Here is a 26,719-nt window from a genome sequence, read left to right on the forward strand (position 1 = left end):
TGTACAGCAAAGTGATTCAGTTATACATATATATATTCTTTTCTATTATGGTTTATTACAGGATATTGAATATAGTTGCCTGTACTATACAGTAGGACCTAGTTGTTTATTTTACAGCATTTTGTATCTGCTAATCCCAAACTCCTAATTTATCCCTTCCCTACCCCCTTTCCCCTTTGGTAACCATAAGTTTGTTTTCTATATCTGTGAGTCTGTTTCTGTTTTGTAAATGAGTTCACTTGTATCATATTTTAGATTCCACATAGAAGTGTTATCATATGGTATTTGTCTTTGTCTGACATACTTCACTTAGTATGGTAATCTCTAGGTCCATCCACGTTGCTGCAAATGGCATTATTTCGTTCTTTTTATGGCTGAGGAATAGTCCATTGTATTTATGTACCACATCTTCTTTATCCGTTCATCTGTCGATGGACATTTAGGTTGCTTCCACGTCTTGGCTATTGTAAATAGTGCTGCTATGAACATTGGGGGTGCACGTATCTTTTCAAATTGGAATCAGATCTTGTTTTTAAATCCATGGTAGAACCCAGCAGAGTAATCTGCACATAGTAAGGACTCAACGAATATTTGTTGAATTTAATTAGAATTTCAAAACAACCTGTCTTCGTTAAACTTAGCCAAGAAAGCTACACATATTTGTTTCATTTCAGGAAATCCAGGAGGGCCCAGTCACCCCAAATCATTTTCACAAGGAGACCAATAATATGTGAAATGCCACTTGAGAAAGTCACTTCTTTACTCATCAAATCCAGATGAAATATTTAGTATGTACCAGCCGCACTGCTAGATGCTGGGAACACTAGGCCACAGTCTGGTGCAGAGAGTCAGGCGTGCAAATAACATCACCTATTTTGTTGTCTTTACTTTTTGACAAAGGATCTTCATCTGCCTTTTGTGTAGTGTGCTCCTCTCTGCGTCCTGCTCCTTTTCTAAGTGTTTTCTTATTATTCTTAGTATTGTTCATCTTGGAAAGGTGAGCAGTTCTGAAAGAGAGCTGGGTGAGGTATCAGAGGAAAGGGTGGGCCTGCAGGTTTTGAAGATCAGCCAGTTTCCCCACACCCTCGGGGTTACAAGAAGGTCCCCCCAGGGCTCTGTGAAGTCTAGAATGTGGTACGAGGTGGGGGATGTGCCTACATCCGCACATGCACACACAGGCGTGCTGAGATCTTTTTTCCTTCTCCAGTGGGTAAGATTAGCGCCTGCAGGGCTGCTTACTACCGTATTTTATTCTCTGTGCTGTCATTCCCATGGCAGACAGCTTTTTATTTATTTATTTATTTTGCAGTACGCGGGCCTCTCACTGTTGTGGCCTCTCCCGTCGCGGAGCACAGGCTCCGGACGCGCAGGCTCAGTGGCCATGGCTCACGGGGCGCAGCCGCTCCGCGGCATGTGAGATCCTCCCAGACCGGGGCACGAACCTGCGTCCCCTGCATCGGCAGGCGGACCCTCAACCACTGCGCCACCAGGGAAGCCCGACAGGTTTTTTATATATTTCCTCTTTCAGTTCCACCTTCCTGGGGCCACTTCTTTGCAACACAAAGGCATCTTGGAGGCTCCCGCTGCCCGTCCCCCACGGGAATCTTGCTATTCTAACCAGAGACCACTGTTTGCCCCTGAACGTGGGATGTAGCTACGGTGAACTCAGCACGCTGCACACACCACCTGGGTTCTGCTGAGATCCTGGTCACACTTTCAAGGCCCTGGTCTAATCATCATTGCCCTTTGGAACTCTTTTCTGTGTATTTTCATCCAGAGTTACGGACTTTCATCAGTTTTTATTGAAGATGAGGTGGTCTTTTCTGGTTTTCTCCTGATTATTGTTGGATAGTTTCTAAGAAGGAGAGGGACAGAGAATCTTTTGCTCTGCCTTCTTTTCCCAGAATTCTCTCAAAAGGCTTAAAAAAGTAGTTGTAGTGGGAGAGAGGAAGAGAAAGGTGGAAGGCTAAAAATTGTTGGTGATAGAAAATCAGAGTTGAAGATTTAAGAAGTGAAGTGTTAGATGGTGACATGTTCAGATACGCTCTTAAGTATCCGAGGTCGAGCGGAGATGAAAAAGTATGGAGGTGAGGTAAGACACTGTCAGGCCGGGGTCTTGATTCCAACCTCCATGTGAAATCTGATGGATAATTGCAGTAACTGGCAGTGAAGAGAAGTCTGTGGATCCCATAGCAGGGCTCTCAGAGCACGTGCGTTCATTGAAAGCTACGGGTAAGAGAGTAAGAAGGCAAACCTTTCATGCTGTGTCTTAAATGAGAGAAGTTGCATCCCATGACAGTTGAAGAGAAAAATCATAAAGTGCAGGAAGTAGGGGCAGGCCTGGTAGGCAGTGTCTGCAGGCGTCAGCCAGAGCTGGAGGTCTGGACTTGCGGCGGGGGGGGGGGCGTGACGGATCACCGGAGGTGGAACTCTGTGTCAGGAGAGATGGCTTCTGCTTTCACATAAATCACAGCGCCTTTGCCAGCATCGGGTCTCATGCTTTCCTAGGCACTTTTCATGATACACAGAAACTCTGCTAAAATCTGTGCTGGAATTTCTGATTTCATTAAATTTTCACAGGTGTATTTTCCCTACTTCTTAATTAATATAGAGTAGAAAGAAAAATACTATGAAAAAATGTATGGTAGCTGCTTTTTCCTTCTGATGGAATTGCTTAAATTATCTCTGGGGTAGATGGTTCTTTTGTTGGTGAAAACACTGAGATGGGCTCTGATGGCATTTTTGCTTGAGAAACACAATGCTGTCGGTCTCATTTGGATGGAGTCAGTGGGAGAAGGACAGGCGTGGACTGTTTGACAGGATAGAGTGAGAGGAATTTCGAGTTACGGTGAGTCAACCAGAGATCATCTAAGTGACAATCAAACAAGGAGGAAGGAGAGCCTCATGAATGTGATGGAAGGCAGGGGACTTGTGGGTGAGTATGGACATTGAAGAATATTTCCACAGCAGGGGAGTGATAACAAATATCTAGAAACAGGGATGTCCTCCACTGAATTTGCAGTAATTCCTTTCCATTTTATACCTTTATATGGTTACTGTCAAGTTTCCATTGAATGCTTTTCTGGCTTAAAATAGCCTAGTGTTATTTATAATTTGGGGAAAGAAAGAAAGAGTTTCGGTTAGGCCTGGTCATTACTCTGTGTGGCAGAAAACTTGAAAGGGCATGGCTTAAATATGATGGGGACTTATTTCTCCTGTAAAGAATTCTAGGGGAGGGCCATCCAGGGCAGCAGTGCCAGCCCCAGGGTCATCAGGAACCCACAGCCCTTCCTGTTCTCCATTCAGCCACCTGAGGGTACGGTTCTCATCCAGCAGTTCCCTGTGGTCACTACAGCAGGCATCAGACCCCATCCTACCGGAGGTAGGATGGGGAAAGGGAGGAAGAAGGGCATGTTTCCTCTTTTCCAAAGAGGCTTCCTGGAAGTTGCGCAGAACTCCTCCATTTCCACAGACCTTTATACACATCTCACTCACCAGTACTTAGAGACAAGGGAGGCTGGGAAACCAAGACTCCTAGCTGACTGCAAGCTGTCTAGCTGAAAATTAGTATTCTTTATTTTGAGAGACAAGGTGACCACATGTATTTGGAAGGAGACAGGTACTGGTGTTTCTGCTGCAGAAACATGAAATCCAGCAGAGGGGCAGGAGGGGCAAGCTGGCCAGCTGGGGACCGCAGCTGGGTGAGCTCGCAGCATGGAGATCCAAGCTGTGGCGTGGGCTGACTCAGAAAAGTAGCGCCTCTCCATCCCCATCCCCTCAACCCAGCTCTCAAGAATGCTCAGGAATTTACTGGAGGAGACCGGTAGAGCTGCTACAGCAGGTGAGGAGGGCTCGAGCTATCGTTTAATGCTCTATTTGATCTCAGTAGGAACAATCTACGCCCAAGGGGCGGACACATGAATTATGGTGCAGGAGGCCCCGTCGCCCACTTGCTAGGGTGGGACAGCTCCAATTTGACTTCGCTCTCCAGCTCTCCTCTTTACCCACCCCACACGTTTATACCTTTATATTCCCTGTATTGGTAAAAATATTTATTGAATAGTTAAATACCTTTCAAAAGTATTTCTAACAAACATCATCTCTCTCTATCTCTTTTTATAAAACAAATACATCTTGTATGAATTCAGGATGCTTGTCAAGACCTTGGCTAGTTATATAAATCTTGACCTATGGACCAAAAGTCTGATTTTCATTGTATATGTCCTTTTGCCGGCTGTCTTGGGAAAATATGGAGGGAGCTTCAGGGTCTGTGATCAGCTGTCCATAGGATTAAGATTCCGCAAAGCAGGAGGAAAGCAGGAGACTATTATCCTAGCCACTTGGCCTGGAAGCCAAAAAACTCTCTCTGGGGAGGAGGAAAGTTTTCCAGCCCTGGGTGGAATAAAAATTGTTGTATGTGGGCTGCCAGTGCAATATTGGTGTCACTGCAAAAGTCCCTTACTCCTGCGTCCAGAAGACTTGATTTACAGAGTCTTGAAAAAAGTCCTGGGAAAGGAGAGGGGCAGATGGATTTATAATTTTATTATAATCAGATATGTTTCCAGTCTCTTAAAATAAAACCTGAGCCCTGGGTATTTTTTCTTTGACTGGTGTATCTTATGAACTAAGGTCAACATAACATTTAAAATTCTATAATTTAATCGGTGGATATAATAGACATCACAGTTACAGGTGAATTTTGCTCCTTTAAAGCAAGAATTCTCAAAACGTTTTGTTTTAGAGACCCTATACACCCTGAAACGCTATTAAGACACTAAGGAAATTTTGTTTATATATATTTATAATAGAAATTAAAACAGAATTTTAAATGTTTATATGGATTCATTTAAAACCCATACTAATCTCATCACATGTTAACATAATTTTAATGAAATAACTAGATTTTCCAAATAAAAGTTGAGTGAGAGGAGTGGCAGCGTTTTACCCTTCTGCAGATCTTTCTACTACCTGTCCTAATAGTGGATTGCTGGATTAACCTATCTGCCTCTGCATTCAGTCTTTGGTGATATGTTTCTTTGGTTGAAGTAAATGAAGAAAATTCAGCATTGTACGCATGTATATAGTTGCAAAAGGGAGGAGCGTTTTCATAGCCTTTATAAATAATTGTGAAGGACCTTCTTCGATACCACACCCAAACTCAGCAAGTGGTAGTTTCTTAAAAGTTAATGGTAATGTGGAATCAATAAACATGTCATTACATTAAAATCCATTGGTCTATCACGTTATTTGAATGTAGTTTTTACCCATGCATATTTATGTAATATGACACATTGAACATTTGGAAAATGTTATGTTGAATTTTGTAGTCTTCCAAATGTTGATGAATTTCGTTATACAATATCCAGAAATTTCATTAATATCACTACCAAATTTACCAGAAAAGCCTGGAAGTGTTGGAAAGCTGTCAAGCTAATGGAAGCTTTTACTTGAAGCTTAAACAGTGTTATTTGCAGTAAATACTGTTGTTTTCCTTAAGTGACAGGCTCACTTTGTTCATGTTTGAGAAAATGTCTGACAAGATTCAAGTCTGAATAATATTTGTTTTCCAGCTGTTCTTTTCAGTAAAAGTGATGTTTCATTAAAATAGTAGAAGGTTCGGCTCACAACTTAAACAATTGCACAAGTGTTTTTCCTCATGACAACCATCAGATTTTGACACGCAACAGAAGTGCCTTATGTGTACTTCCCATCTTGTCACACAGAATATTAAAAAGACATGTACTCAAGGGTCCAGATTTAATAATATTAACATATCTCTGCTTCATCAAGGACATCCTTAAGTGGAAGTGGATGTGTTGGCCTGAAGGAAATAATGACCCCTATGCAGTTTGGTGCCACTGCCTCCATTCATTCTAAAGTGCCAGCTTTTTAATCCATCACCATTTTGCACATTCAGTGCAGATGTCAACACAGTGAAAATGACAAAGCCTTAGTCTTATTGTTAAAATGGCTCTAACCTTTTGGGGACCCTCAGGGGGCTGAAGACCACATTTTGAGAACTGCTAAACTAAATTATTCAATAGTATGTCATAACTTAGCACAAATCCACTAGATTTTAGTGTTCAGCTCTATTTTTGAACTCCTTGAAAATTAATACATTTGTATTCTTAACCTCATTTAAATAAGTTTATTGGACAAAATTTTATTTTGACGATTAAAAGATGTCTACTAGCGATTAAAGTGGTTGAGTATTTTCCCTTGCCTGTTAATCCCCTTCCTTGGAGAATATAATTTGTGAAGCAGCAGACAGAAGGTGACACTGTCTCTGAGTTCCATCTTAGTGAAGGTTAATGGGATCAAAAAAAAACCCTGTTAATTTAACATGCTATTTTAAAGTAGAGCTTAATATTTATCATATTTTCTTCAGTGACACTGACCTCTCACTCTTTTTAAAAATGTCTTTCAGTCATTCACTGAAATTGTTAAACCTCATTATCTGGTGAGATAGATTACTTCCAAACAGTGAGTGTATCTTACAGATAGTAGGGATCGTGTTCTTCTTTCCGTAGTCACCTGTTTTTCTCCTGTACTAGGCACAGGGCACGGTTTTACTGGGATGCCCACGGGGATCTCTTTCAGCTCCCTTTGTCCACCTTTTTTTCTCTTCGGGAAACTCCATGTGCCATTCATTCTTCTTCAAAGCTGCCAGCTTCTTTCTGAACCCGAGTTTTCTCTCTCCACAACTGTGTTTGCAGAACACACTCCAGACTTATTTGTTCCTTTGTGCCTGTAGAAAATAGGCATATAGACCCTTATTTGTTTTTAGATAGTAACTAAAAACCAACATGGGAAATATTAAAAATAAAAAAGTCAATTCAGTCATCCCATCTTCCATCTGTTTTATTTGCACTGAGTCGCTCCCATTTCAATATTCTGTGACATCATCTGGCCTCCACCACTTTCTCCTTTGCAATAAGCCCCCTGGTCTTCACTTCCTTTCTCATTCATCATAGATTTTCATGGTCCAGCTCTTGAACAGTTCTTAATCACATATTTAATTATCTTTCATTTTTTATCTACTGTGTACTGAATTGTATCACCCCCAAATACATGGGTTGATGCCCTAATTCCCAATGTGATGGTATTTGGAGACGGGGCATTTGGGCTATAAGGAGAACTAGATGAGGTCGTAAGGGTAAGGCACATGATGGCATGTGTCCTTACTAGAAGAGGAAGAGAGACCCCGTGTGCTCTGTCTCTCTTTGCCGTATAAGGACACAGTGAGGAGGTGGCCATCTGCAGTGCAAGAAGAGAGCTCTCACTGGGGAGCTGAATAGGCCAGCCCCTGGATCTTGGATTTCCCAGCCTCTAGCACTCTGAGAAATATTTATATTCTATTGTTTAAGCCACTTAGTCTACAGTATTTTGCTATGGCAGCCTGAGCAAAGACACCATCTATCTGGAAGAATTTCTATCTTAGATCAATTCAACTGCCTACTTTTTCCATGTCCACGCTTGATCGAGCTGTTGATCAAATCTTGAGATTTCCAAATAATTGGTGACAGTTTGTTTCTATTCATTACCCTAGCTAGGAGGCCTTGTAGTTAGAATGGGAGAAATTAGTGAGAATTTTGATCCTTTTCTACTCTCTTCCAACTTGTCTCCATTTCCCTCTCACTCTCACAACAGAGAACTGCTTCTTCTGCTTCGTTGGAGGAACTGGAAAGAAACATGTAGTTTAGAGAATCTGAATTCTTATCTTTGACACATTCTGGTTGTGTGATATTGGACAAACTATCTTCTCTGAGGTGTTCTTTTTCATTTGCAAACTGGGAAGGTATTATCAATGTTACAGAAAGTTCCGAGTGTTAGATGAACTCTGATCACCCTGATTGAGACATAAAATGTAATCAGTGAATATTGATTACTATATTTGTTCATATTAAGAAATTGAAACCATGCTATGGGAATTCTCTCAGCTTCCTGCCACTGCACCTTTAAATTTCTTTATATTCTTGTTTATTCTTTCCTTCCATTGCAGTGTAATGATCCTTCTTCAAACCCATTCCTCGGCTGTGCTATGCCTTCATTATACCTTCATGAGGTCTTTGTTCTGTCAGTTATTCCCGCTGCCCCCTCTAGCGTCACCTTCTTCCTCCATACTGGATCCTTCTCATTAACCTTTAGACTGAGACAGAATTCTCTGATATTTTAAAGTAAAGCTATTGCTATTTGCTTCTCTCTCATTACTGCCCTATCTTGCTCCTTTTCTCAAACCATCACCTTCCTGAACCTGGTTAAAGGCTCACCACTCAGGCTTCCCTGGTGGCACAGTGGTTAAGAATCCGCCTGCCAATGCAGGGGACATGGGTTCGAGCCCTGGTCCGGGAAGATCCCACATGCCGCAGAGCAACTAAGCCCGTGTGCCACAACTACTCCCGCAAGCCACAACTACTGAGCCCGCATGCCACAGCTACTGAAGCCCGCGTACCTAGAGCCCGTGCTCTGCAACAAGAGAAGACACTGCAATGAGAAGCCCGCGCACCACAATGTAGAGTAGCCCCCACTCGCTGCAACTAGAGAGAACCTGCGCAGCAACGAAGACCCAACGCAGCCAAAAATAAACAAATAAATAAATTTATATATTAAAAAAAAAAGACTCACCACTCAGGATCCAACTTAGATGGCACTTCATCTAGAAGTCTGCCCATAATTCCTGCAGTCTTGTCTAGATGCCCTTTTCAATGTCATATCTTAGCAAACTGCTCGTCCCTGTCAAAGCACATATCATGCTAGAATTGCCTCATTGCTTTCATTGTCTCCCCAAATATTGCAAGCTCTCTAAGGGCAAGAAACCCGTATTTATCTTATTTACTATCATATCTTCAATACTTTGCACGGTGCTTGGGGTATAGTAGGCATTCAATAACCATTTATTAACTGAATAAGGGGAAACGGATAAAACTTAAGGAAAACTAACAAGAGAAGTTGCAAATGTTTGAGATATTTTAAAATCATTGTCTTGAGTACTCACTGATTTATATATTATCCTGAAGCGCTGTTACAAGTTTAAATATACTGTTTAAATATGTCTTACAAGTTTTAAGATATATTTAAACAGTTAACAAAGTAGAGACTTGATGCTACAGAGGCCTAATATTAATCCTTATGTAGCATATAATTTAAGAATAATTAAATGGTCAGTGCACTTTTGAACTTGCTGAATTGCTTTCCCATTTGCTTTCTGCAGTCAAACTTAACTTCTGCCAGGGGTAATAATGGTGGAAGGCCACAAATTTTGAAAAGGCTTTCCTTTTCTTTCTTTTTTTAACTCACAAATAATATTCTGTTTTTTTAAAAATTATTTATTTATTTATTTATTTATGGCTGTGTTGGGTCTTCGTTTCTGTGCGAGGGCTTTCTCTAGTTGTGGCAAGCGGGGGCCACTCTTCATTGCGGTGCGCTGGCCTCTCACTGTCGCAGCCTCTCTTGTTGCGGAGCACAGCCTCCAGACACGCAGGCTCAGTAGTTGTGGCTCACGGGCCCAGTTGCTCCGCGGCATGTGGGATCTTCCCAGATGAGGTCTCGAACCCGTGTCCTCTGCCTTGGCAGGCAGATCCTCAACCACTGCGCCACCAGGGAAGCCCACAAATAATATTCTTGAAATCTCCCATATTCTGAATGGAACCAGCCTTACTTAAAAGGGCACTTGGGATGTTCTGAGCACGACACAGAATATATTGAGGATTATAAATCTTAGACCATTGCATGAGGCGATAGTTCCTAGATGAGATGCCAAACTCTCTCCCTCCTTTTGTTTTGTCCTGGAAATGAGAAGGGCTGCTTTCCAGGAGCACCCCCGGGAAGAGAAGTAGACTATTTTGGCTCATACGATTCTATGAAATCTGTGCTCTCTGAGTTAAATTATATTGCCTGACTCCTAGGGCACCGAGGATACCCTGTAGCCAATAAAATATTTTGACATTCTTTCATTCATGGTCTCTGCTTCCTTTTGGAAATTATGCCAGTCACAATGGGCCGTGATGGCTACAATAAAAAAAAAAATGGTGGGGTTGATAGGTATATGTAGCCACAAACAAATAGCTCTCCCTGTTTTTATTCCTGGGGGCTGGACCTTAATTATTAAGACTTTTTCATCATATAAATCTTCAGCAACATGAAGCTCAAGGAAAGCCCCTCTTCCCAGGAAGTAGTCTTGAAGTACACATTAGAAAACACAGAAATGCTACATAGCTTGATCGATGCCCATAACATGCCTTCTCACTCAAGTGGGTAATTTGCAATTCAGTGACCCAGATGCTGGTGTCATCCTAACCTCCACGCCCACCAGATACCCTGGTAGTACCACAGTCCATCTCCAGGACCATAGGGCCTTTCCCCCTCTCCTCTTGAGAACAGCCGAAGGAAGGGAGAGATGTGATTCCCTTTCCTGTGCTGTATATGAAAGTTGCCGAGGCAAAACAACAAAACAAAACAAAAGACAATGAACAGGCGGGGCTTTTTGCCTGGGCCCATTGTCTTAAGGCACTTCCTCTGGCCTGACTTGAAAATAAAATCAGAGGAAGATTAATGTTTCTTGTCCTATTTATTATAATATAGAAAATGATATATTATAATAACTCCCTAATATTTTTCTAAACTGAACATTTTTGCTGACCAGTGTAAGGCTTACCCAAGGTTCCTAATTAGTGACCCATGGACTTGGAGGTGAATGCATACCTTGCTGGTAACATTGGTTTTTATAGCTGTACACAGGTGCATTTTCCTTAGGAGAGCTTATCAGATTACCCAAGAAATTCAAGACCTGGAAAGGATTAAGTTTTGTTTACCTATCTACATAAAAATATATAGATATAGTTACAGTTAAAGATATGGATATAGACCCCATCAAATATATATTATATATAGTATATATATATAACTACGCATGCATACATGTGTGAATACATATAAATACACATACACATGTTTATATTACTTACACATATGCATATAATACCTACCAACATGTAAAGTTGTTGACATTTTAAAACAACCAAAGGTTTTACAAAAAGAAATATGCTTGATTGCATTGAACATTTTTCTCGTAAGGAGACTTAGATCGTAACATGTTTATGCAGAGGTCACTAGGATGATAAATTGCTTGGGGAAAGAAAAAGATACAGAGATGGTTTGTAGTAAGGTCAAAGCACAAATCGAGACTCTGTGTAATTTCATCTTTCTTATTCTTTTTATTTTCTTGATTTTCCTTCTTGGCTTGCTTTTACCCAAATGAGTATCAATAAATGGCCATGTCAATATTAACAATGAATGAACTAAGCCTGAATAATTAATTTCATTAATGTCTTCCCATCACTCACCAGGGGCACATGTATCATTTTAGAACTGTCAGGGCTAAAACAAGTCATGTAATGTCCTTTCTAGATTTAATGCTTTCTACCTCTCACGACACATAAGAGAAAACACTGAGATTATATTCTCTGTTCAAAGGGCCAGAGAAAAATCCAGCATTTTTATCATGGAAACTTTACTGATGTGTTCCACAGACACAGTGTGAGGGTCTGGAATGTGACATCGGAGTTCTCCAAGTCTTTCAGAGACGCCTCAAATTCCTTCTGACCATGCTTTGGATTTATCATCTCTGCGGCCGGCAGCACAGACATGTCCCGGGCATTCACCCGTTTTGCCGTGTGTTTAGCTGGACAAAGGTGGTGCTGAGCAATGTAGAGAATATATACTTTGAAAGGGTCTCTAAGCACCGTTTTGCTCATAGTCAGTGATGCACTTGAGCCAGCAAGTGTTTAATTTCTAACTTAATAAAATTACCAAAATGTGGATCTTAAAATAGGTATTTAAGAAATGTCTCTTTGGGGAGTGATTGCCATCAGCAGCATGGAAAGCTTGCTTGGAGATTGCAGTAGTACTTACTGTAAAAGAGCATCTGCCCCTGGGCCTCTTAATCCTCTTGCTCATAAAAAGTATCCAGCCCTAAGAGCAAACAGGAAAGGAAGGGGGTGGAGAGGACTGCTGAGTCCGCGGCTGGAGGCCTCCGATGGGGAGGGCCCGGCCAGTGAGCGCATCCCTGAAAGCCACTTTCAGGCACTCATGTCCCGCATCTGCTGGCTCCTTTTGTTTTATCGCTCTGCAAGGCCATGTCCAGTTTATTCAATCTAATGTAGTTAATGAACATGAACTCTTCAGGGTCGCTAAGGACCTCTCCTAATGAATATCAGAACCTTAGAAAGGGAAATGATGATAAGGGATGCAACAGTGTTCTTTGAATCACTAGACCAAATAAACTGGACAAGACATAATAGCTTCTTGTTTTTGCCAGAGGCTCACTCCGGTTCTTTGGAGAGGAATTCAATCATTTTTGTTTCGGTCAACTCTTTATCAGCTGTTTGAATTATTTGATGAATAGCTCCAGTGAATATCCTGGGGCCGGGAATTTTTATGAATAGCTTAGCGTGCTTGTCCGTATAATAGAAGAATTCAGAATATTTCGGTTAAGCATATTTTTCTTGCCAAATCTTGTATTTGAAGTTAAGTGTAATGAAGCAATGTGCTCACTTGGTATCGTTTGAGAGTTGCTTTCATTTTCACCTTTATATTTCAGTAGAATAATACGAATGAAAGCATTCTGAGGATGAAGGATGCCATCAGCTTCCATTAAGATTAATCACCTTTTTAAAAGTAGATGATGCTGTTTTAAAATTCAGTCTTCTAGTGTTTAAATTATTTTCTCAATAATAATAATATCTTAATAACTCATTCTCATATAGTGCTTATTATCAGCTTTACCTGTGTAATTCATTTAATTTTCACAAAGACTGTATGAGGTAGATACAATTAATATCTCTGTTTTACAGAGGAGGAGACTGAGGTTCAGAGAAATTTAGAAGTATACTCAAGGTCACAGAGCTGTTAGGTAGCAGAGTTGAGATTGAACCAATGCCCCAGAGACTGTGTTCTTCACCACTGAAGAACTTCACCACCATACTACCTTTTAAAAATTTATAACACAAGTTAGGATTATTTAGTGTTGTTGATCAACTGTGTGGTAGTATAGAGGAAAATTTGAAAACTAGTCATGACATTACAAAAAAGAGCAATTGGCCCTGAAATCCATAGTTGTTTTTTTCTGTTTTTTTTTTTTTTTACCTTATTGATCATGCATAAAGGTATTTAAGCCACATGGCCTTATGGATTTTTGAGGCTGCAAGGAACAGAGACGTGTTTGGTTACAGTATATAATAGGACTTTTGATTGAGGAAGAGCAGGAAGTAGCCTAAAAAGCTACATTTCCAGCCCCACATTCAGAATAAAACTGTAATTCTGTAGTCATGCCTTAGGGAGAAGTGGAACTTCAGTGTTCGACATTCCTCTGGTCATAACCTGGTTCTCTGGTGCTGCCTCCAGAAATGTGGGTCCGTCTTTCCTGTTGACCTTGGCTATTTTATACCCCAGCTCATCTTTGTTTCACCTGCTTTTATTTCTGCTACTGCTAAGTGACTCTGTCTTTGCAAGTTTCCCCAAGAGAGAGTATTCATTTTGGTTGAGTTGTCATCATCCAGTATAAGGGCTTTTCTTATGGACAGAATCCTGTGACAGTCACCTGTGGATGGCTGCCTTAGGGTATGACAACCACCCCTGTTCCAAGAAGCTGTGCCCAGTATTGACAACCTACGCATATGAAATTCCTAGGTCAGTTCCCTCAGAAGAAAGCTAAGGACATTCAGCACATTATGTCCAAGTCATACCTCCATGTGTGTCCCCCTAAACTATATAAATGCTGGTCAACCTAAACACTTGCCTCAGTTAAGCTAGATATCAGTTACAGTCAATGAATTTCTTATTTAAAATGGATGAAACAATGTTTTCTAAACACACAAGGTAAAAGTATTAGCTAAATATTAGAACACATTATACAATATGTATAAATTTAAATATACATGGCCAACTTCCAGATCTGCTCTCAATTCTTAAATCTTTGTATTTTCTTACAAAGATTTAAGAATTGAGAGCGGATGTGTCTTTAATTGAAGAACTCCAAGTTTAATATTGAACTAAATTCTTTTAAATAGGACTTAAGTTATTCAGTTCTGTTGCTATTGGTTTCTTTTTATTTGGCTGTTAATTAAAAAAAGCAATTACTCTGTAATTTCTAGGGCATGATGTGCCTTTCAAGATTGTTGGCACAAGTAATAAGATATATTAAACTGAAAGGATTCAGTCCCTGTGGATGGATGTGTGTCCCACTGAGTGTATTACTGCCTTGACTGAGTGGTGGCACACCCTGATGGATTATTCATCTAAGGTTCCCTCACTATTGGGAATCTTTATCCCCTGTATTCTTGTGACAGTTTAATTTGGCAGACCTCTGCACGGATCCTCATGTAGTAAGGAAAACAATCTGATGGGGGAAGAGGAAAAGTAAAATGGGAATAAAAATGAGCTGTGGTGAGCAGAGCTTTCTCAGAAAACTGAGACACCCATGCCAGAATATTTTTAAAATGTTCTTCCTTTTGTTACAATTTGACCTGTTTTGAAATAACAGGTTTTCTTCATTGATTTATTTCTTCTTTAATATTTCCTTGATAGTTGTGGAATGCAAGCTTGATATGCCACTTTTTTTTGTTGTTGTTACAAAGAATTTTACTTTGTATTTGTCATTGAGAAAAAAAATGTCTCCAGTGCCTTTTACCTTACATGAATGCAAAACTGAATTGTGTTTTTCCCCTGCCCCCCGCTGATCTCTGGAAATGTCTTGTGAATTGTGTATTATACTAAATTCCAGCTGAACTTTGGTTCCAAGTAGCTTAGAGACGGCTCTGTGCTACTCGTTAGTGGAAATGTTTTTATGCCCATGGTGGCAGGTAAAGGAGAGGCTCATAAAATATTTATAAAAAATAGAATAAACTGGATTAGGAGTGGGGAGTTTGGCACTAAATTGTACCACATTTCGAGGTGGGTCACTTAACCCCTCAACCCTCAATTTCTTCACTGGCGTTTGTCCTCAGAGGTGGTGTGAGTTTGAAATATTAATATCAGCTGTTTGGTACACAGTGCCATTCCTAGGTCATTTGAAAATACTATTTTTTTTATTAGATAAATCTGATTCCCTAAGAAATGGACACTCTGTCAGCTAAATGACACATTGTTGAAAGAGAAGTAGTCTGATAATAGAACTAACACATAGATAATTCATCTTTTGTTTAGCCATGATACCATAGACCGTCAGACTCTTACAGACAGAAAGGACTGATGTAATGCAGCGTATTCAGGGTTTGATCTTCGGTGCCCTAGAGGTTGATGTAGTTCCTTCAGGGACCCCAGAGTTGTAATGAGGGAAAAAGGCAAATTAGTGGGATCTGACATTTCCCCCCTCCATTTCCATGAAAGAAGTTCAGCTTTCCTTTTTACATAATTTCGGGGTGTCTCTGAATAATTTCAAAGTCTTTTGCCAAAGATTTTTGAATATTACTAATAATATTCAACATTCTCATTTACAGATAAAATAGCTGATCTCCAAATCTATCTCGAAATCATGCTAGTCTGTGATTCTAGTTGCCAAAAGAGCTGTGGAGTCCAAAAAAGCGTTAAGATCTTGTAGCCGTTTTTCATCCCCGGCTGTACATTGGAATCACCTTGAGAGACTGACAAATCGTGATGCCCAGGTGCTCCCCAACCAATTATATCAAGTCTCCACAGGTGATTCCGACCGTGCAGCCAAAGGTGGGAACCACTGGCTTGGCGGGAGGGGGAGGTGACTCCGACTTAAGTGGATGGGGGAGGGGGGGTGTTTATGGAGAAAGTGGGCTCTGAGGATCTGACAGATGGGCTGAATTCCGACGGGACAAAATGGAGGCATTTTAGGTCATGTATTAAAATTTGTTTCAGAAAATAGAGAGGGGTGAATAGAGATAGAGAAAAAGAGAATGAGAGAGAGAGAGGAGAAAATCGGAAGTATAGCATGGCATTAAGAATCAGAAATAACTTCATATGTCAAATTCCGGCTCTATCCTTTACTACAAGTGAAAAAAATGTGGCCAAGTTACCTAACCTCTAAACCTCTGTTTCTTCATCTGCAAAATGGGAACTAAAAGGGGTAATAAATAAATGAAGTAGTCAAGGCTAAATGAGAAAATTTATATAAAGCCCTTCTCTGAGTGTCGAGGTATAGAAAGCTCTCAGAATTTCTTGACTGTTGCACTCGTCATTACTACCAGTTCCCGGCACTGAAAGTCAAGGACCGTCCCTAGATGGATTAAGGAGTTAGCTGGGGTCCAGATTGCGGGGGACCTCAAACGCCAGCATAAGCACAGTTCTCTTTTCTTCCGTCACTGGCCCTTACGTTTTTGAGCATGAGACCAAAGCCACTAAAGTCAAATGTCAGATGTGTGTGATGTCAAAGGGCATGGGTGACGGCAGAGGGTGGAGAGCAGGGCCTCAGGGGCCGGGCGGGGGAGGCAAAGAGTAGCCCAGGAATGACGTTCCTGCATTATAGCACTTGGAGTTTACAAGAAAAAATTTATAAAAAATATATTGTTCCAGAAAACTAGAGCAGAGAATAGCAACTGACTTGATTTCTATGGCAGCAGGGAAATCTCAAAGAAAGAAAACGAAGTGACTTTGAGGTTAAAATAGTGCCCGGAGGAGGCGACAGTTGGGAAGGAAAGACCAGAAGCTCGCTTGTAGACCTTTCAAGTCTGAGGTTCGGGCAGAACGCTTCGAAAGGAGGGAGCAGAGATCTGAAATGTAACACGGAGGCCGGGAGGGGGTTCGACGTGGTAACAGGGCCAGATGGCGCCTCACGGCGAGTCATGGCTGATGGTGTGAGAGTAACTCAGACCCCAAGGCATGATTACAGAGTCGGAAGAGCGGAACACCGTTCAGATTCCGCAGGTGGTTCAAAAACCACCTTTCCCCCGGCCCCGCCCCTTCGGCTCAGGAAACAATTTCAAATTGTTTCCACCACTGCAGTGTCTCCCCCCCCTTCCCTGGGCTGCCCCACGCTTCCTTCAAAACCGAGATACGTTTTTTTCCTGCAGTTTATAGCTATCTCTATTCTCCCAGTCATTTTTTTCCTTTTGTTTTCTTAGTACCACCTCGAATATATTTTTACAATAACATGAATTGTGATTTTATGTTTATTTTGTCTCTCCAATCAGTGAGTTCCCTGTATATGTTATTTGTCTCATAATTATAGATGCTTAATAAATTGTTGAATAAATGAATAAGTATTTTTCTTGTGTGTACTTCGTTGCTCACCTATATGCTCTAAACCTCTAGGGAGCATCTGAAAATGTATGGAAGCATTATATTTTGTTTGAAAGGCTGATGAGGGCTGCAGGTACTTGGATGCCTAAATTCCAAGAATGCCAAATACACTGCAATGTGTGGGACACTGTCTAGAGTGAATAATTGTTTCTTCCCAAACATGAAAAGGGCTATTGAAAACACCGGTCTAAACAGTGCTAAGCAGATAGCAGCTGCTATCAAAGACAACTGTTGAGGTGGGTAAAGGGTTTCTCAGCTAACAACAGGCATGGTATAGCCCTACTTGAGCAGATTCGGGCTGGAAGTAGTTTTCAGGTACCCTGGGGCAGGAGAGGAAACGATGGGGGAGTGGTGGAAAAGGGAATGCCAAGTGATTTGAGTTCTGCTGTTGATACTATTATTAAATGAAACCAGGATGCTCTTTCTTCCCCCAAAATGTAAATTACACAATTTGACAGATTTTAATATAATCAGCTACTTTTTAGATTCTTAATCTCTTGTTAGTTGCATGAAGAGTGGTCAACATAGATATACCTCTCTAGCTTTCCTAAGCAGAGGAAATCGTTCAGCACAGGAATTTTTTTTTTTAGCCTGACACAAACGATGATAAAGATACAGACATGGTTTCCGGGTCTATTACAGGTGCTGTAACAGTGTGTTATCTTTATATCTCCTCTCCAGTCCCTCCCTCAAAACACACACCAGAAAATACATCCCTTGAGAAAATGTCCATTTATTATTTATCTTTGTGAACCTAATGACTAACAATATTTCGGATCCCAACATAACGCTTAATAAATAGTTGTTGAGCAGATGCTTGAGTATAGTATTTTAAAAGTTTTCTGTAACAAAATTAAAAAGTGATCAATTTATCAGTAGGCTGTCATATGGAAACAAACCGCCAGGTGGCACCAGAGTATTTGAAGTAAGTGCATTTAGCTCTACTTGCTCTAAAACAATGATGGGATAGTGTTTTTTTTGTTTTGTTTTTAATGCATATTATTGATTGACTAATGATGTGGACCACCATTTTATGTGACCAGGTTATTTGGATATCTTCTAGTCTCTTGCCTGTTTCTTATTGGGTCGATCTAGCTAGCTGGCTATGTATTTGTATTTGAAAGAACTAGAGTCTTTTGTTGGTTCTATAGGTTGCAAGTATATTCTCCCACTGTGTGGCTTGCCTCTTTATTAACGATGTCTTTTGAAAATCAGAACATCTTGATTTGATTTTATTGAAGTTTAGTGTATTAAGTTATTCCTTTTTGATTATTGCTTTTTATCAGCGGTTAGTTTTTTAAAAATCTTTTTAACATCTCTTGTGTTATTTTGAAGAAGCTTTATTTGTTTGACTTTTAAATGAAATTGGTTTTTGTGCATGGTTTAAGATTGAAGTCAGGAATAATTTCTTCTTGCATATCATTATTCAATTTACATAGCACTATTTGTTGAAAAGGCTCCTACCCCATTGCTAGGTGGTAACATAATCTTGATTCCAAGTTCCATTTACGTATTGATTTATTTCTGGACTGTGTATTCTACACTAAAAATAGGCAAACTTCTCTAGTGTCAGATAGTAAATATTTTAAATTTTTGGATCATATGCACTCTGTCACACCTACTCAACTCTATCACAGTAGCGCAGAAGCAGTCAAAACAATGATGAGATAGTGTCCTTCTAAGAAATATTTTTAGATTTATACATAAACGACTTAATAAAATTATGATTAATAATTTAAATTTCAGGTATTTTCTGGGTGCTGTTTTGCTCCCAAATGTGAGAGCACACAGAGTAAGCATTTTAAAAAACAAAACTGTGGATCAAGTGAGAAATGGAGGGCCAGAGAAAGAATGTGTAGGAAAGGCTGGTGGAAATGGCTACTTTGCTTGAAAGAATGCAAAATACATATATATATATATGTGTGTGTATCTATACACGTAGTGTATCTGTACACACATATTCATTTATTATATATATTCATATATATAATATTTACATATATTTTATATAATGTATATAACATATACATTATAGAATATATCTATTCTGTTCTTTTTTTTATATCGATTCTTTTTTACCTATCCATCTATCAAAGCAGAACATTTTCAAAGGAAGCAGCCTGGGCTGTTTCGTGCCTTCAGGCCTCTTCTGGAATGGGCCCCTGTCTCACATTCCTTTCTAGACTCCACTCAGAAACCCCTTTCTTTGTGAAGCCCTTCCTGATATTTCTCCCAAGGAAAAAATTTATTATTGGCTTCGTTGTCTGTGGAGCATTGTTTCCTTATGCACATTTCTATCAGTATCTAGGCCTCGTAAGTGCACATAGTATTTACTTTGCTACCCGTCCACTTTTATTTAATTGTGAATCCTCTGAGAAAGGAATTGTATCTTATTTGGTTTTGTCTCCCAGAGCCTGGCACGTAATAGAAACCTAAGAAATGCTCTGTGAATGAATATCAGGCCTTCCATGCTGAGAGAACACTATGGAAAAAAATGCACAAGACAGAGAATATACTTATTTTTTAATTTATTTTTTTATTTACTTATTTTTTAACATCTTTATTGTAGTATAATTGCTTTACAATGGTGTGTTAGTTGCTGCTGTATAACCAAGTGAATCAGCTATACGTATACATATGTCCCCATATAACCTCCCTCTTGCGTCTCCCTCCAACCCTCCCTATCTACCCCTTTAGGTGGTCACAAAGCACCGAGCTGATCTCCCTGTGCTATGCGACTGCTTCCCACTAGCTAGCTATTTTACGTTTGGTAGTGTACATATGTCCATGCCACTCTCTCACTTCATCCCAGCTTACCCTTCCCCCTCCCCGTGTCCTCTAGTCCATCGGAGAATGTACCTAAATTGTGGTCCAAGATGTCAACATTTTCTGGCTAATGTTGATCTCCATCACATTTAATCAATAATGGTGATCATGAATTTATGAATTCATTATGGTTTTTACTAATTTTAATAATAGGAAAATTGTCATTAAATGGTTACTGTTCTTCCTATTTCTTGTGGTGTGGGGTGGAAGAAACTAATCTTAACAGATATGAAGATTAGCTAGATAACCATTGTCTTAGCCATTTCGCACATGAATTTGTACAACTCTCTCATGTCCCCATTTACTGCATCTATAAACCAGATCAATTAATACTAGACTCAACACTGATCCTTCCATATGCTGGTTGCTACTCCTTCATCAGTTAGGAGCTTAGACCTCTAGTTTTTTTAAACCCCCTGTTTACAAACCTTCTGCTTATTTTCAAATAATGCAGCAATGTTAGAATACCGAGCCAACAAGACTTAATTTTCAAGAACCAAATGCTCATCTAAATAAAGATACAGTATCTTGGAGATGTGAACTAATGAATACCTTTGTGAGTAGTTTAGTTTCTTTGAAGTAAAGTTTTTAAAATAATTAACTTTGCATTATGTAAAATCAGAATTGTATTTTAGTGGCAATATTGTAACAAACATAGCATTTTTTAATTTTTATACAATTTTTAAAGGTTACACTCCATTTACAGTTGTTACAAAATATTGGCCATGTTCCCCACGTTGTAAAATACATCCTTATAGCTTATCTTGCACCCAATACAATCACAGTATGTTAATTTCCATTTTAAAGGTGGAAAATGGAATTGACCAAGATCTCATTTCTGCTACAAACCATTACATTAGAGAACACACACGCACACACACACACTCTCTCTCTCTCTCTCTCTCTCTCTCTCTCTCTCTCTCTCTACCTCTCTCTCTACCTCTCTCTCTACCTCTATCTCCAGTAACTTGAGCTTAAAGGCAGGTGATGATAATGCATTCTGACCAAACACAAAAAGTCTCCCTGGGCAAACTGAGAGGCAGTGTAGAATCTGTCCTACCGCACTACCCCTGCATTTTCCTAGATTTTTCTTAAGTTTTCTCCAATTAAAAAATTATATGAGCTACTTGACATAGGAAATCTAGAAGAGATAGAAACATTGTCTGTCTCTTAAAGAGCCATCCTTGTTTTCCCTGGCACTATGGACAAAACTCCTTTTTATTCCTCAGAACATCTTATTTGGAATTTGTAAATAAAATTTGAAAAACATACAGCAGAATCTTAAAACTGTGCATGTAAATCATTCCCCTAAATGTGAATAACTTTGAATGCCACATATTTCACATTGATTTCAATTTATTCTTCCCAGAAACAATCCTGTGCAGGCTCCCTCCTCCTCGTATCTCTCCCCCTTCCCTCTCCCCCCGGGAACATACGTACCTATTTTGGTCATTTCTTCCATGCTTTATGTAATCTTTTAGAATCTGTTTCTCTGTGCATGAGTCATGTATCACTTTGATGAACCATTTTCTCAACCTTCAGTCCTACTGTTTTTTCTTTTATTAGCAAGGTGTTTTGGAAATCTCACTCCTAGAACACACATGGTTGAGTTATAAAGGCGCCCTCTCCTTCATGTCACTACATTTTGTTCTCTGCCTATCCCGTTGGCTGGTTTCCTGATTAATACCATGTTAGCACCCAGTGGCCACTTACTGAATGCTTGATTAATGAGTGAGTGCACCATTTGCCATGTTGTTGAATTAAAGACTTTGAGAAGAGAGTAATTGCCACCTATACATGTCTTGACTCCTTATTTTGCCTACGTAAGTATAAAAAACAAAAACGGGTTATTTCATACATTTATTTCATATTTTCTCAGTACCTAGCAGAGTTTCTTGCCCACACTATGTATGATAATGTTCTTTACCATCTCTGGTTCTGTAACTGTGTTTGAATCTTGGTTCTACCATTTATTAGCTGCATTAACCATTCTTAAGGCTCAGTCCGCATTGTGAAATGCAGAGAATAATAATACCCAGCTAATAGATTTCTTCTGAAGATTAAATGAGTTAAATGACAGGAACATAATTGGTCCTGTCATCTGTTGCTGTTTAATAAACCACCCCTAAACCTTAGTGGTACAAAATGGAAACTATTGTGTTGTACCCAGAAATTTAGATAGGGATCATTGAATTCTGGGGCCTCGGCTTGGAAGACACAGGTATCCAGGTGTGTGTCAAATGCTGGGGTGGAATCATAAGGAGGACTCTTTACTTAATGCCTGATTGGTGATGACTTAAGGGGCAGGCTCCCCGGTGGTCATCCACTGCAGCCTCTCCATCTTGTCTGTGCCTCTGACAGGGTTCCAAGAGGTCCTGTCCAAAGAGTGGTGTCTGGAAAGCAAGTGTTTCAAGAGAACCGTGTGGAAGATACGTAGCTTATCTGACCTAGCCTCAGCTGTCAGATAGAGTCACTTCCTTTATGTTCTTCTGCCTGCACGCTGGTCCCTAAGTCCAACCTAGATCCTAAGTAAAGAGGGATCAGACTCCACCTAGGAATGGACGAGGTCACATTGCAGGGCAACCCTCAGGGGAGGATATTATTGCTGTCATCTTTGCTTAATGCACTCTGTCTACACAATGCTTGGTAATACTGACTGATCAAAAAACATTTTTCCATTATCGTAAATGGTGATATATCATCAAAGTGTATATTTATGCGTATTTTTGCATTTATAGGATTAGCAATGGGCTCTAAATTTATCGTGCATTCAGAGTTCAGCACCTGGGACAGTGACTCACACAGTTGGCTCTCGATCACTGTCAGTTGAATGAATGTCAATGATTTGGTGACTGAGCTGGTTCTATGTCCTGATCATACTTTTGGCTTCTTGATCTCCAGTACTACTGATACCTTTTCCTGGAATGAACTACAAGTTTGGCCACTGTAGATTCATGAGTCTATGTGACGGTGAGTGGTACCCAGTTCTAGGCTGCGTCTTCCCTTCCGCACATGGCAACATTGCGTGTAGGCTTCAGCCTTTTGGATCCGAGAAGGAAAAAATGTGCTGGTTTAGACAAGTTTTTGATATACATTGTGGCAAATCTGTCTTGGTCTCCTTTGCTAGTTCCTTGTCTTCTTAACTTCTAACTGGAGTGCCCCAGGACTGAGTCCTTGCACCTGTTTGGTTCTCTACCTAAACTCCCTGACTTAGTGATCTCGTCCAGTGCCATGGCCTTAAAAACCAACTGTCTATCTATCATCTGTCTATCTATCTATCTATCTATGTCTATCTATTTCTATCTATCTATGTCTATCTATCTGTCTTCTAGGCTATTTTCAACAGAGCAGTCAGAATAATTTTTTAAAAATATAAACTAGCTCATGTTACTTTTTTGTCCGAAACTTTGTTATCTTACTCAGTATCTTCCTATCTTACTTGGACAAAAGTCAAAGTTCTTATAATGGCCTAAAAGGCCCTACAAACACACATACACACACAAACACGCAAACACGCACACATCCCCATCTGGCCTCCTTTCTAGTTTTCTCCCCTGTACTTTTCACCATATCTATACTGTCCTCCTACCAAGCATGCCTACATCAGGGCCTTTGCAATTATTGTTCTTTTTCCTGGATTTCTCTTCTTCCAGAAAACCACGAGACTGGCTCACTCAATCTCCAAGCCATTGTACAAATGTCACCTTTTCATTGAGATCTTCCAGACCATCCTATTTACATCACAACACTCCATCAGTCCCCATCATTCTGCTCTGTTTTATTTTTCCCCACAGCACTTTTCCCCCATCTGACATAGTATTTATTCATTTATTTTCTTTATCATTAATTCCTTTACTGGAAAGCAAGTGCTATGAGGGCAAGGATTTTATCTGATTTGTTTACCTTATTGTCTCCCAGCTCCAATCACAGTGCCTCTCCTAGACACTCAGGAAATATTGGTTCGATCAGTCAATAAGTTAATAATGTATAAAATATAATATTTTTTATTCAAATGAAGTAAAATAATTTACCATCTATCAGATATTTATCAAAAATAATACCCATCAAAAACACTCAATATGTATTTTTATTTATCAGCTGGATTTTCTGAGTATCCTAAGTTTATTTCAGGTTATTTTGCTTCCCTAAGAGCCTCAACAGGTTGCAAGTCCTTTGTTAACAGCTTTGTGCACACTGATGAAGCTTCTCTAGTGAAATAACGTAAACATTAGGAGTCATTTTAGATCCTAGGAGAATCTGGCTCAATTTGTATCTTCATTTTAAATATATTATTATTAAAAATAAAAATTCCCCATATCACTTTGGGAGATATGACCATGTACTTTTAAAATACTATCTTGTAAATTATTTTTAACAAGTACAGGGAAATGTAGGGACTTCAACTGTAGGCCAAATGCAGAACAAGTCAGGTCGAAGTTGTAGTCAGTATTATCAAATTATAAATGTTCTGGTCTTACAAATAGGATTCATGCAAGACTACATGGCCAAGTGTAAATTGGTTTTTCTTGCATACACATAAGATCAAGAATATAACTTAACAATCTTCTAAACCTAGGCTAGTAACAATTGTGAATTATGGGCATCATAATATTTAGATGCATAATCTGGCCATGTGCTTGGTTTTTCCAAATTTTATATGAAGAACTGTGTAAATACTGTTGTTGTTTACTGAGCTCTCCTACAGATGACTTACTTTATCTCTGTAGATTTATCTTCACAGTCAGAGAAAAAAAAAAAACAAAAAAAAAACCCCAAACCCTTATGTCTTCTTTTAAAGGTAAACTGTTTTGCTATCTTTAAAAGATATTTATTTCGTTCTATCACTTTTCCTTAACTTTCAATTCAGTTGTCAATTTTGTGATACATTATTTGAAAAAGCTGAATTTAAATTCGAGTTGTTAGACATGATTGGTTAAAAAATTAGGAATATTGAGAATTGAGTAAACATTTATGGACGGGTTTATTTATAATCACAAAACTCGCATTATAGAATACATTTGCATGTATATTTATATATAAGTAGTTTTCTGCGACGTTAGGAAAGCTTCTTAGCGAGATATATTTAATAGGGTGAATGTAGGGTGAACAACTCCTAATTCAGAAGGGATTATGCCCTGTGGGAGTAGTGTCCTCTGGCAGATGATGGGCTCAAACAGAACCCCTCATGCCGTAGGACTCACACAATCTCAACTGGATTCGGATTGTATAAACACACTTGGAAAAGCGATGGGGCTGAATGGCTCACTAGGGGTCTCCCTGAGCAGGGACTGGGAAGGCTCCTGGGACATGGCCCATAATAAGCAAACGTGAAGCCAGACGTGGTGAGCTGCACTCAGCAACAAAGCCTTGATGATCTTAGGGGAGCAGTGGTCCTGAGTTCAGAGTGGTGACTGGCACATGCATCCAGTGAAGGTCGATGGCCTGTGCCTGGGACTAGGAGAAGAGTAAGCAAAGACTGAACCATCTGTACTAAAAATAGTTTAAAATATGAATGGACAGAGGGCATTCCCTTGGGACTCCTAAGTCACAAGAAGATGAGAGGCATTGAGCCCTTTACCAGAGAACACTGCACATTTCTGAAAGGCATCTGGAGAACCCAGAGGAGACACTGCCGTCCCATGAGAATGTGCAAAGCAGCATCTCAGAGCCGCTCCTTGAGCAAAGTCCTTGGGATTCTCAGAAATATTTTGAATAGGTGGCCTTTGCAAGTGTTTGGAGTCCTACGAGGGAAGTATAGCAAGAGCTGGGAGAATTTGGGTTGATGTTGTTCACAGGACCCTATGTGTCCTCGTGGGTTGGTCAGGCCTAAGGAGACTCGCATGACACTAAAATCACAATGGCAATTTCTCATCAGGGAATTACACATGAGGGTTCAGCGGTTGGCCATGTCTGGCATGTAAGAGTTGCTCAACAGGGACTTCTGTGGTGGTGCAGTGGTTAAGAATCCGCCTGCCAATGCAGGGGAAATGGGTTCAAGCCTTGGTCGGGGAAGATCCCACATGCTGCGGAGCAACTGAGCCCACGTGCCACAACTGTTGAAGCCTGTGCACCTATAGTCCACAACAAGAAAAGCCACCGCAACAAGAAGCCCATACACTGCAACGAAGAGTAGCCCCCGCTCAGCACAACTAGAGAAAGCTTGCACACAGTAATGACGACCCAATGCAGCCAAAAATAAATAAATAAAAAAATTTATATATTAAAAAGAGTTGCTCAACAAAAGTTCATTGGATGGATGAATATTTAGATATAATGGGAGTGCTCCAGACAAATCTAACTACTTTGGAATGCAAGGTTTCTATTCTAGGGGCTCAGTATGAAATGAGCTCTGAGACTAGTTCTGCGATCTTGGTGGAATCACTTCCCCTCTCTATGATTACTTTTCCTCAGGGGAATATTAAATGGAGGCTTTGTGACGATCCCACTGGATAGTCATTTTGCCTGGTGCAGTGCAATGGGAAAAGCGCTCCAGAAGGGTCTGTGCTTTTATCACTCCCCTTTCTGTTCTTTCTTTAGGTCCTAAAGAAAGAACATTAAATCCCTCATTCCCTTAAATCCAAGTACTCAGTGACTCTGTATTCTCCTTTCCTTCAAATCCAATATTAATTAA

The 26,719-nt window shown here is 39.9% G+C and overlaps 1 protein-coding gene across 5 annotated transcripts in view; it reads left to right on the plus strand.

Annotated features, from left to right (window-relative positions):
• Positions 1–26,719, plus strand: part of LOC111177462 (uncharacterized) — a 75,824-nt gene that overhangs the window by 30,238 nt on the left and 18,867 nt on the right. The gene's annotated exons all lie outside the window — the stretch shown is intronic.

Source organism: Delphinapterus leucas, chromosome 1, assembly GCF_059928025.1.
Source record: "Delphinapterus leucas isolate spDelLeu-1000000601 "Yukka" chromosome 1, BTC_Dleu_Yukka2, whole genome shotgun sequence".
NCBI classification, from domain to species: domain Eukaryota; kingdom Metazoa; phylum Chordata; class Mammalia; order Artiodactyla; family Monodontidae; genus Delphinapterus; species Delphinapterus leucas.